We start from the raw sequence: 13771 nt of genomic DNA on the forward strand, positions 1-13771 counted from the left end.
GCATTACCTTTGTTCTCATGGATTCTACCATTTCCTGGAAGAGATGAATGTTAAATATTGATACAGATAAATATAAATGAAGAATTAGGAGTTCTAGGAGTGAAAATTACAGAATGCTGTGATAGCAAATAAATGAGCACTTAACCTCTTTGAGCAATAATATTTAAGATAAGACCTAAAAGATAAAGAAGAATTAACCAAACCAAGAGATTAAGAATTAATGTTCAGGGGACTTCCCTGGTGGTCCAGTGGTAAGACTCTGCACTTCCACTGCAGGGGGTGCGGGTTCGACCCCTGGTCAGGGAACTAAGATCCCACAGGCCACTTGGCACAGCCAAAAAAAAAAAAAATTAATGTTCAGGGTGAGGAAACAGCATATGTGAAAACACTGAGATATTATCTCCCTACAGGCTCTCTCCTTACAAAGGGCTCACAATCAAATTACACATGTCTAAAAGTGAACTCGTTGTCTCCCCAAACTGCACCTTCTCCTTATAATCATCCTAATTCTCCCTTTTTCTCACATCCTACGTACAGTCAATCCATCCCTTCTGTTCTTCCTTCTATGTATCTCAACTCTGCCCCCTCTTCACCATCTCCAGTGCAGCGATCTTGGTTTCACACTCTTAGCATCTTTCAACAATGTTCTTGAAACACTCTCATAACTGATTTTCCTACCAAAAGTTTTTACTTACCTTACCTTTCCCCTCACAGTTGACGGAATAAAAATGTTCAAAAATATTAAATTCTTCACTAGCTCTATATCACCTATAGGATAAAATAGAAACCCCTGTAGAGAGTACCTAAGGTCCTCCTTGATCTGCCCCTGCCTATTTCTCCAGCTTCATTTCTTATCACTCTTCCTTTTATACCCTTAGATACAGTCAAGTGAAAATACTTGTAGCTTCCTATTGTAACGTATTTCATTTTCTTTAAGCCTTCTAGAATTCCATTTTTTTCTCCTCTGTATTTTTCTATTGCCTCGAATAATACTGGGTCCTCAGTAAATGTTGGAAGGAAGGGATATAGGAATAGCAAAAGAATAGAAGGAAGGAAGGAAGGAAGGGAGGGAGGGAAGGAGGGAGGAAGGAAAGAAGGAAAGAAGGAAGGAAAAAAAGAAAGGAAATAAATTCAAGGTGGTTTAGAAAGAATATCAAATGATAGATTCATTATAGGCTATTAATGGAAAAATAATGATATTTAGGATAACACATGTTGGCGTTCTTATCTGGCTGTATGGGAGAAGCATGTCTCTTTGGCACTGTAGAGAATTATTACAGAGATTCTTGATTTGATTCAGCACGTCATTCTTTATATTCTACTGATTCTTTGGATTTGCATAGTGTTTTCTTGAGAGGAAGGCAAACAACAATAATAATTTTATTTCATGTCTCCTTATAACTACACTCTAAATTTTTTGAAATCCTGACAATTTTGTATTGTCAAGGTTTCAAAAATAGAGAAACTGAGTAACAGAAAGTACATGATTTTTCCCAGGGTCACATAGTTATATGGCATCAGCGTTAGCACAAAAAGCCAGATCTATTTATTAAAGTCTTGCATTTTTTCAACAAATCAGTGGGCCAACATGGTTCCCTTCTCTTAAACATCATTTGCAATTATTTTTTTTTTCAGTTATTGAGGAAGTTTTTTCTATTACAATGAATATTTTCACCTGCTTTCAAGAAGAATCGAGCAATCACATGGACGGCTAAAGTCTGGAAATTCAATGCTAAGGAAATTACACATTCTCTTAGTGACAGATATCTCATCTATAGGAAGGGTGAGATACTGGGGAAGAGAGAGATGAAGAAATCTTTTCCTTTTAGTAAGCATTGCTATGATCTCTTAGTATACAGCTTAGTAAATAACTATTTTATGAAGCTACAATTATCCTTTACACTGAATGACCATTTGAGGCTGTATATTATAGTTGTAGATAGTTGGGCTTGCTTTCAATTCAGGGAGTTCAATAAAGGAGGAAATCCATGTTTCTTTACCAGTTAAGAGGAGAAGATTTATTTTTCAAAATAAATGAAGACCTAGCATGCATATTTTACGGAGCATAGAAGAGGTGTTTTTTCTTTCTGTGGAAGTTCTTTCCTAATCAGCAAGGTCCAGGTACACTTTTGACACCTTTTCAAAAAGGAAATAACCCACAGAAACACTATTTCTGCAAGAACATTCCAATCCATTCACTTGGAATTTTCTGTATTTTCTGTTCACAATGATTCTGGAATAATGGGAAGCTGCTTATCAGGCATTTTTTTCTCCTTCATGCTATACCATTGATTTCAAACGCTAATGTCTTAGCTCCAGCCAAGATTCAAAATTGGCAAGGGTGGTTTCATCTTTCTCTATTCCCATGGGGATATCATTGCCAGGACTTTTGTAATTCTCCATAAAATTCCAAATGGAGCCATGGGAAGTGCTCACGGGTGATTAAAGTGAAAGCCTGCTGCTATTCCTTAGGAGGTACCTGCCCTACTTTCTGGGAAAATGTAAAATTAACTTTTAATCAATTGGTCTGCAGAAGAGCTTTGGTGTACTTAGTGCCTCAATAAAAATTAGATTTAAATTGTCCTGAAGATAATCCCTACTGAAAACAATGAGAACAACAACAAAACAACACAAAACCAAACAACAACAACAAAATAGTAGAAATCCTGTTATCAGGCTCCAGAACTGTATTTTTAAAATATTTCTCACTTATATTGCATCTATCAGGCCAATTCTTCCCTAGGTGCCTTACAATATAAAAATGCAATTTAAAACTAACAGCTAAAGTAAAAAGTCCTCAGAACTGTGATTATATCACCCCTTTCAGAATTCTCAGACTTTCCCCTAACTCTCCAGCCAGAGAAAAACAATGGAAAACATTTTCCCGCTCAAAACACAGACATATTTTGCAACAAGCTTTGAATATTAGAATTTATGGCAGTAAAGGAGTCATTTAAAATTGCCAGTTTCTCTCCAACGTAGGGAGTAAGACTTTGAATCTAGTAAAGCCAAATAAATATTTAGCCATCTCATTCTCTGAATTAGGAGAGGAAAAATTGTTGTGCTTTTGCTTATAGTTGATCATTTTTCGTGAACAAATAATAATTAATTGAATTCTGACTCTATGTTAGCCCTCAGGGCACACAGATGAATGAGATGCCTGCCTTAAAGGTATATAAGGCAAGCAAATGCAATTTACAAAAGAGTATAAATGCTGTGACTAGAGTAGCACAGGACACCAAGAGAGCACTAAGGAGGTTTTCTAACTCCTATTTGGGAGGAGTCATATTTTTAAAAATTTAGATAGATTTCAAGTTGAGACCTTGGCTCAAAATAGTTGGTATTATGCCAGTATCATCCTTAGACTTAGGCAAAAGGAGCCCCCTGCCCTGGATTCAGGACCCTGCCCTGGCCCTACTCTAGCTGCACCTCTTTCCATGGGGTGGGAGGTCTGCAGAACCAACTGTGTATTCACTTGGAATATGTACCGTCTCTTTCTAGACTGTTCAGGTTACTCAAGACCCTAGAATTCCTTGCTCCAATGGTACTCAATCCACTTTCATAATCTAATCAGGCCTCTTTTCTTGGGTCTTTCTGAGGCCCAAGCAGCGGCTACAAGGCCACTGTTTGTGGGAGGTATAGGTAAAGCTTTGTTTTGCAGGCTGGAGTGTCCTCACTCATACACACATGTGAAAATAAATGAAGATAACTCAAGTGAGAACGGAGGCTGTTTATTCAGCACCTGCTATAGCAAGGGCATCACCTACCTTCACTAATGTTTGGCAGTAACTTAAAGACAGGCAAAGAAGTGGCAATGCTTTATCTCTGAAAAAAAGGAAGATTTCAGGTGTGCTCTGATGGGAGGTTATTGGTATGAGAAAGTGTTAGATGTGTTAATTAGAAGCAGGGCATCCAATGTGATTGGCTTGGGGAGCATATTTGGCTTTCTCTAACTGGTCCTGAATAAGAAGTGGAGACAAAACTTAGGAAAGCTGGCAGTTATTAATCAAGTACTGACCATTCTGGGCTGACTGCTGCAGAGGCTGTGGATTAGTGTTCTACTGCCATGTATGGTCTGGCCATTGTCTGTTTGTATATTTAGACTGTCACGTGTGAGGACCCTTAAGTGCTGGATATAGCTGGTGGTGGGAAGATGAACATGAAAATTTTTCACCCACACTGGCACATTCTTACATGGAACTCCAAGGAGTCCAAAAATTCTGTTTGAGCCTGTTCTTCCAGATCTTTATGCAGGTGTATTTGTCAACATAGGGGAGTACAACATACTTTATTTAATATTTGATATTTTAGTATCTTGATTTATATATTTTAAATATCTAGGTATATGTTATATGTGCTTCCACCTTTACTTTTACTCTGGGCCTCACAAACATTAGGGGCAGGACCGGCAAACAGACTAGATGACTCTGTTCCATTGGCTCCCTCCATAGGTTTCCTACTTATATGAATCCTAGCACTTACTACAGTCTACAGAAGATAATGTGAAAGGTAGTGCAGAAGGTGCTGGTTAAAGATACTCTTGAGGTGTAACATTCAGCAATGAATAATAGGGCATAGTTGCCTGTAGCTGGGAAACCACAGCTATAAACCACCCATGCAGGTTTGACCAAGCTTGATAACATTATGATTCAATACATTGTTCCACCAGCCTGGATACATTCATTTTATTAATTTGGTTTTTATTAGGTAGTGTAAGATAAATCATATCTCTTTCTTTTCTGAAAAATACCTGCTCAGTTTCCTATGCCCATGTAGGGGAGCAAAATTTGCCACCCCAAAATGTCTCTTTGGCCTGTGGATTATTTTGAGCTGAAAACAATCAAGGTCCAAAATACTCAGGAAGAACCTTTGACCTTCCCCCTAACTGCCTCAAAGAATGTAGACAGAGGACCTGTTCCAGAAAGGGAGCTATCACCATAGGTAACTATACTATGAACTAGGTGTGGTAGACAAGGAGGAGCCTAGCAAAGTCTGTTTGTTAAAATTCCCCTATATCCCATTGTCTCTGCATGGCCCAGCAAATGTTTGTTAGTCTTGTGACATGACATCAAAGAAAATTTTGTAGAAAAAGATTATACTAATTCTCTATGACCATTAATAGATCAGTCTCAAGATTATAGGAATGCTAAAATCCTCTCTTCTTGACATAATATGAATCTATCATCTGTAGATATAGTAAAAGCTCAATGAAAATATTGTAGACTGTTCAAAATGTTTAATACCTAAAAAAAGTAGTTTCATGGTCTTTAATTTCTTCCTCTACCCTTCATATTCCTTCAAAGTTAACCCCTGAAGACACAGTTCTGGTCACACCCCTCTCCTGAATATGCTCATTGTTTCCCCACTCTGTCTTTTCTAAAGATATGCCATTTGCTTGGGAAACCACTCCCTGAAATCCCTGCCTATACTTTAAGGCTCAGCACAAATGTCAACTCCTTTCTAAAGCTCTCTCAGATTTGCCAAACCAGAATTCATCAAATCCACTTACCTGGAGTCAGTGTGCTAACATATTCACTGCCTAAAATATAATTAGCCACTCAATAAAAGATTGCTATACCAACAACCCAAACCATTTCCTCTGTAGTCGCGAGCTTTTATGGTCAGTCCAGGGACAATGCAAAATATTGGAGACAGAGGTCTTATTACCTCTAAAAAGCTTTTGTTTACTTTTGTGGAAGTTTTGTACACATAATCAACCCAACCTATGATTTGTGAGCTATGCAGGTTTGTTACTTATTTGCATGTTATTGTCCCCTTTGGAAGAGAAAGCCTCCAAAGTAGGAATTACTGCTTTGACCCTCACCACACATGTGCTGTTGTTCACTTGTGTGACCATCTTGTCATATTAATGTCAGTTCTCTTTTCTGACCTTGATGATCAGCCATTGTTCCCAAGCACAGCTAGCTAATTTGTGGTTGGTATCCACTGCTTTGAACAAATTGGGAGGCTTGAACTGATTCCTTTTTATTAATTTATCTAGTGTGCAGCATAAAGGTATACAAATTTAGGATTAGAATCTTAGTGAAAAACTTAGGTCCTATAATAACCTAAACCCATGTCTTCTAAAACCCAAGTGTCTGAGGAAGTAAAAAAGGGCTGAGTTGCATGCTCTGAGATTTGGTGACTATGCCATGTTCCCTCTTACCATGGCTTTCAAATATATAAGACTGTCTTCTCTGTTGTTTTACACATCACAGCATGGTCATGAAGATGATACTATCATAATAGACTGATGTACCTCAAACCTCTTGGTGTGATCATTATTCAAATATACCAACTCAACCACTGACATTAGTAATTTTTATCTATTCAGAAAGCACAGTAAAGTGTGGCTTCTGCTTCACAAGTGGAATGGATTTTGGAATATCTAATAAGCATCACACAGAAAAGTATGTGCCCTGGCAACATTGCTCAATCCATGAATCAGTTTGAGTAATCAAGTTATACAGTAGTCCTATTCTCAGCTTCCGCAAGACATCAGTCTTATCAAATGCATGAACAAGTTGCCTGAGATATTGCAATGTTACCTTCCTTTGAATTTTCATCTCCCCCTAATCCCAAAGCATTTCACTTCTCAACAGACCAACTGAAAAATGCTCTGTGTGTGTGTGTGTGTGTGTGTGTGTGTGTGTGTACGCATTTATATGTGTTTCAGATCTTCCATAATTCTGAAGAAGCTTACAGAAATGGCCACATTGGGTAGCTGTAATAAAATGTAGTTGTTCAGCTTTTAATCATATCTCTGTACCTCTTCATTCATGACAAGAAAATATTTCTATGTAAAATATTCTCTTTAACTTGAATAAGTATAAATGATGAGGATATTAGACTGCCTGGCTTTTCAGGGGTAGATAGTCATCAGCATTGTAATTTCTACAGTTTGTTTAAAAATACAGAATCTTGATTCTTCAGTTATCATCAGAATAAATAGAAATGCACAGGGTTCATGGAAAGTGTAGCTCAACTCAACAAAAAGTAGGACCTTGAGGGCATTATGCTAAGTGAGATTAAGTCAGAGAGAGAAAGACAAATACTGTATGACATCACTTACACATGGAATCTAAAAAAGCCAAACTTGTAAAAACATTCTATGGTGGTTACCAGTGACTGGTGGATGGGGGGATTGGTGAGATTTTGTTTAAGGTTACAAACTTGCAACCAGTAGATAAGTAAGACCTGGAGATCTAATGTACTGCCTAGTGATTATAGTCAACAATACTGTATTATAAGCCTTGAAGTTGTTAAGAAACTAGATCTTAATTGTTCTGACCACAAAGGTGCCAAGAGTGGCAAAAAGGAGCGTTTTTCCAGGTAATTGTGTTGGGAAAATGGCATATCCACATGCAAAAGCATGAAGTTGAACCTTACCTTGCACCATACACAAAAATTAACTCAAAATGTGTCAAATACCTAAATATAAGGGCTCAAACTATAATACTCTTAGAAGAATACAGGGAAAGCTTTATGACATTGGATTTGGCAATGATTTCTTGGATCTGCCACCAAAGGCACTGGCAATAAGACAAAAAATAAAATTGGACTATGTATAAATTTAAAATGTGCATCAAAGAACTGTTCTTTTAATACATATTCTTGTGTGTATGTATGTGTGTATGAATTGAAAATATTACCCTATCTCAATACCTGAAGATATTTACTCCTGTTATCTTCCAGAAGTTTCTTGTTTGCCTTTCACATTTAGATATACAATCCATTTGGTATTGAGTTTTGTCTACAGTTTGAGATTTGGATGTTAAATTTCATTTTTTCCTTATGAATATCTTATTAACATAGCACCACTTGTTTAAAAGATTTCCCTTTATCAATAGTGTCAGTTTTGTCATAAATCAATTGTCCATATATATTCAGGTCTAGTTTTAGGCTCTACTCTGTTCCATTGGCCTATTTGTCTATACTTGCAACAATACCACAAAATTGTAATTGATGCAGCTTTCAGTAAATCTCATTATCCTGCAGTGCAAATTCTTCAAACTTGGTCTTCTTTTTTGATTGGTCTTTGGCTGTTCTTGGTCTTTTACATATCCATTTGAATTTTAGAAACAAGTTAATTTCCACAGTCTCCCTATTGAGATTTTCTTTGCAAGTGTAATGAATCTATAGATCAATACAGGAAGAATTGACATCTTTGAAATATTGCATCTTCCAATTCATGAGCACATGATATCCCTCCATATATTTAGGTTTTCTTTGATTTATCTTCATAACATTTTACGGATTTCTGCATAGAAGTCTTCCACAGTTTTCAATGGTTCTTTTCCCCAAGATATTTGATCTTTTTTGATGTGATGGTAAATCATCTCTCTCATATCTCTATACAAAGTTTTCTGTTTTGTGGTTCTATGTAGAATTAAATTTTTAAAAATTGCACTGTATGCAGAAACCATAAGTGTGCTTCCAATGACTAATTTGTGGATTATTTTGCATTTACCACATATTCATTGTTAGCATAGAGCATGAGAGTTTTATTTCTTCCTTTCTGGTTACTTAATATTATTTCTTTTCCTTTCCTTATTGCATTGGTTAGGACCTTCAATTTGCTGTTCAAGATTAGTATAGTTGACTAAGGGAATGCTCTGGGAGCAGAGTCCTTAATATCTTAGTACAATTAAAAATGTGTCTATTTACTTTAAATTCATATATTTTGGAATGTCCATCTTAAAAAAAAAAAGAGCATTAGTAGTTGTTACAGGTATGCTTGTATTTTCTAGATCACAAAGGTAAACATTAATCATCTCAGTATTAAGTATAGTGTTTGCTGTAAGTTTTGGAAGCTTCCCTTTATAAGATTAAAGAAGTTCTATTCAATTCCTGGTTCAAGAATTTTTTAAAACCACAAATAAGTGTAATATTTTGTTAAATATTTTCAGCATTCATTAAGATGTTCATGTGATTTTCTCCTTTAAAGTGTTATTGTGGTATATTACATTGGTTTTTAAATGTTTAATCAATCTTAGATTCCTGGAAGAAAACAATTTGGTTATGAGGTATTATACTTTTTATATATTACTGAATTCATTTGTTAAATGTTGTTTAGAATCTTTGCATTAATGTTTCTGAGAGACAGAGGTATATAATTCATCCTTACTTGTGATTTGCTTGTCATATTTTGTTATCAAGATGATGCTGGCATAATATAATAAGTTGGGAGAGAGGTTCTTCATTTTTTATTCCCCATAAGAATTTGTGTAAGATCAAAATAATTTCTTCCTTAAATATCTGATAAATTTCATCATGTCATTCATCTAGGCCTGGAATTTTCTTTGTGGGAAAGGTTTCAAGTTATATAACAATTCTGTCAATATGTATTACAATATTTGTAATTTCTATTTATTCTTGCATCCATTTTATAATGTATTTGCCTGATACTTAGTCCATCTCATCAAAACGTTTTAAGTACTGGCATGAAGTTGTTCACAATATTACATTATGATTTTTTAATAACTACGAGATTTGTAGTAAAGTCCCCTTTTGTATTTGTTATACTGTTTATGTGTGCCTTCTCCATATTAGTCTTGATTAGTCTCATCAGATCCTATACACTTTAATAGCTTTAAAAAAAAACAAAAAACCTTTGACTATGTCGATCTCAATTTTAAATTTCTTTCCTCTTTTTATTTTTGGTGTAATCTTTATTTTTTTCTTATACTTTCATTGAGTTTAATTTGTTGTTCTTTTTTAATTATTGAGATCACCTCTTAGGTTTTTTATTTTCTAAAATATTATTTTAAATTAAATGTTTTAGTTTGAGCATGTATTTAACTGGATCTCACATGTTTTATTCTATATTATTTTAATTTTCATTTAGCTGGAAGTATTATCTAATATTCAGTATGATTTATTCTTTGACCTATGTGTTCTTTTGATATGCATTTTGTAATTCTCACACATATAAGAATTTCTGAGCATTGTTTTCTTCTTGATCTCTAGCCTAATTTTTGCTATGGTCAGACAACAAACTCTGTTGAAAATTGAAATTTGCCAATGGCCTAATGCATGTTCAATTTTGATATCTATTCTATGGGTGCTAGAAATGGGCATGCATTCTGCAGTTGTTGAGTACGATGATCTATAATAACATTAACATGAAATTTATTAACCATGTTGCTCAAAACTTCTATATCCTGTCTAAATTTTTTTTGTATATTTTGCTATCTAAAATATAATTAGATTACACTCTCCTATGGAAATTGTGGATTGATCTATTTCTCCTTTCTGTTCTGTCGACATTTGCTTAATATATTTTAAGGAAGATTTGTCATTTGTTGCATACAAAATTAGAATTATTATATCTTCCTGTAGAGTGATCCTGTTTTACAAAATGGCTCTACCATTTTGCATTCTCATGAACAATGTATGAGAGTTCTATTCATTCTACATATTTACCAATATTTAGTTTTGTCAGTCTTTAAGACTTTAGCCAGGGGCTTCCCTGGTGGTGCAGAGGTTAAGAATCCACCTGCCAATGCAGGGGACACGGATTCGAACCCTGGTCCGGAAAGATCCCACATGCCACAGAGCAACTAAGCCCGTGTGCCACAACTACTGAGCCTGCGCACCTAGAGCCTGTGCTCCACAACAAGAGAAGCCACGGCAACGAGAAGTCTGTGTACCGCAACGAAGAGTAGCCCCCGCTCGCCGCAACTAGAGAAAGCCCACACACAGCAACGAAGACCCAACGCAGCCAATAAATAAATAAATAAATAAATAAAAAGACTTTATCCATTCTAGAGTGTGATTGCTCAAAGTGGGTTTTAATTTATATTTCTCTATGACTAAAGAATGGTGTTGAGCATTTTTATGTATTTATTTTTTGTGTTTATCACTTACTCTGAAAAGGATTATAGAAGGAAAAGAAGTATGGTTTCCCAACTCATCATTCTTTTCCCTTTAGGGTCTTTTTACTCATCAATAAGTTGAAGGTAGAGAGTGTTGGTAGAGCATGCACATGGCAATAAGTATAATGAAAATTCTTAATTTAGGCAGCATTTCTACTCTTGTGATAAGAACAAATATTTATACATGTATAAGCTATAAAATATCAATGATTTCATATAAAAAAGTAATGCTCTTATGTTTGCATTTAAAACTGGCATTGCATAATATAAAATGAATGATGAATGATAAAATTTGTTCTTATAATTTAAAAATTTAATTTGTTCTACTTAGAACCACAATTGTCCCTATTATATTTAATAAGTAATAAAATATTTTTTACAGGAATAAACTTTATATATTTGTACCTTTAATCACATATTTCTCTTGCTTTTTGATTAAGGGCTCCACATTTCCATTTTGCACTTGGACCCACATATTATGTTGCCAGTCCTGCCTGGATACAAGTCCTTTATCAGACATGTTTTGCAAATATTTTCTCCCAATCTGTGTCTTGCCTTTTCATTTTTTTAAAGTGTCTTTTGAAGAACAAAAGCTTAAAATTTTAATGAAATCCAGTTTATTTTTTAAAATGTTTGTTGTTTATGCTTTAGTGTCTTATATACTATTTTCCTAACCTAAAGTCACAAGGGTATTCTCTTTAATTTACTTCTAGAAGTTTTATATTTCTGGCTCTTATGTTTGGGTCTACCATCCATTTTGAGTTAATATTTGTTCATGATGCAAGATAAAGGTTGATGTCCATTTTTTTCTGATGTGATAAACAATTGTTCTAGCATCATTTGTTGAAAAGATTGTCCTTCCCCCTTTGAGTTATCTAGCACTTTTGTCAAAATTCAATTGATAATATAGAGTAGGTCTATTTCTGGACTCTGTATTCTGTTCCATTGATCTGCATGTCTATATTTACACCAGTTCTACACTGTCTTGATTCCTGAAGCTTGGTAATAAGTCTTGAAATCAGAAAGTGTAAATTCTCTTTGCTCTTTTTCAAAATTGCATTTGGCTCTTCCAGGTGCTTTACATTTCCATATAAATTGTAGAATATGTTCACCATGTTCTCAAAAAAGTTTTTCTATTCTAATTTTCATTACTATTGTTTTAAACCTATAGATTTAACTTGAGAATGACTGATATCTTAATAACCTTGAATCTTTTGATTCATAAACACAGTATATTCCTCCATTTATTTAGGTCTACTTTAATTTCTGTTAGCAATAATTTATATCGTCTAGTGTAGAGGTTTTGCACTTATTGTGTTAAATTCATTCCCAATATTGTATGTTTTTTCAATGGTATTATAAATGGTGTATTTTAAACATTCACTTCCTAATTGTTTGTTGCTAGTATATAGAAATATTATAGAATTCATTTTTGCATGCTTTTTATCCTGTGACTGTGCTAAGCTCATTAATTTTTCCTAGTAGCATTGTCGTAGATTCCTTAATATTTCTTTGTGGGTTTGTTGAGTGGAAATGGAGAGTTTTGTACCTTTTCCAATCTGAATGTTTTAGTATTTTTTTCCTGTTCAACGGGATAGGACAGACAATATAATGTTGTAAAGAGGTGATAAGATCAGATATCCTTCTCTTGTTCTCACTCTAAACTTAGAGTGAAAGCATTAATTCTTTCCACAACATACATGTAGCCTGTACATTTTTCATAATTGTCTTTTATGGCATTGAGAAAAGTCTCTTGTATTCCCAATTTGCTGAAAAAATTTTAAATCGTGTATTGGTGTCGAAATTTTCAAATAACTTTTCTCCATATACTTTGATGAGCATATGATTTTCTCCTCAATTCTTTTAACTTGGAGAATTGATTAAAATTTGAAAGTTAACCTTGAATTTGTGACATAATTTCTAATGAGTCATGATGTGTTACCTCCTTTATATAATGGTAGATTCAGTCTATTAGTTTCATTAAATAATTTTGAATCTGTATTCAAAAGAGATATTGTTTATAGCTTCTTTTCTTGTAATGCAATACCTAGTTTTAGGTTATTGCTGGCTTCATAAAATGAGTTGAGATGTTTTCTCTCCTCTTGTATTTTCTGGAACACTTTGTGTAGAATAGGTATTATTTCTTCCTTAAATGTTCAATAGATCACCAGTGTAGCATAATACCCTGGAGTATAATTTGTGGAAAGTTATTTTTTATGATGTATTCTATTAATTTTATACATATAAATTGAGGTTTTCTATTTTATCTGAATGACCTTTTAATTTGTGTATTTCAAGGAATTTGTCTATTTCACCTAAGTCGTTGTATTTACTGTTATAAATTTTTCCTTATATTCCCTAATTTTCCTTTTGATCTCTACAGTGTCTATATTAATATCCCCTCTTTCAACCAGATTTTGGTGATTTGTATTTCTTTCCTTCATAATTCTGGCTAGAAGTTTATCAAATTTATTAATCTTGTCAAGGAATCAGTTTTTTGATTCATTGATTTCCTCTATTGTATGTCCATTTACTATTTCATTTATTTCTGCCTTTATTATATTTTTTTTCTTCACATCTGCTTTATTTGGCTTCAGTTTCTTTTCTCTTTCTAGTTTCTTAAGGTGAAAGCTTTGGTAATTGATTTATTACTTTATTCTTGCTTGATAGGAGCTGTTAATGCTACTAATTTATTTCTGAGTACTGCATCTCAGAAATTTTGATAAGTTGTGTTTTCATTTTCATTCAGTTCAAAATATTTTCTAATTTCCCTAGTTATTTCTTCTTTGATTCAGAGACTATATGGAAGTGTGTTGTTTAAATTCCAAATATTTAGGAATTTTCCTTCTGTTGTTATTTCCTTATTTTGTCCAAGTGTGGTCAGGGAATATTAT

The sequence above is a fragment of the Balaenoptera borealis genome, assembly GCF_965194805.1.
Source record: "Balaenoptera borealis genome assembly, chromosome: X".
Taxonomy (NCBI): Eukaryota; Metazoa; Chordata; class Mammalia; order Artiodactyla; family Balaenopteridae; genus Balaenoptera; species Balaenoptera borealis.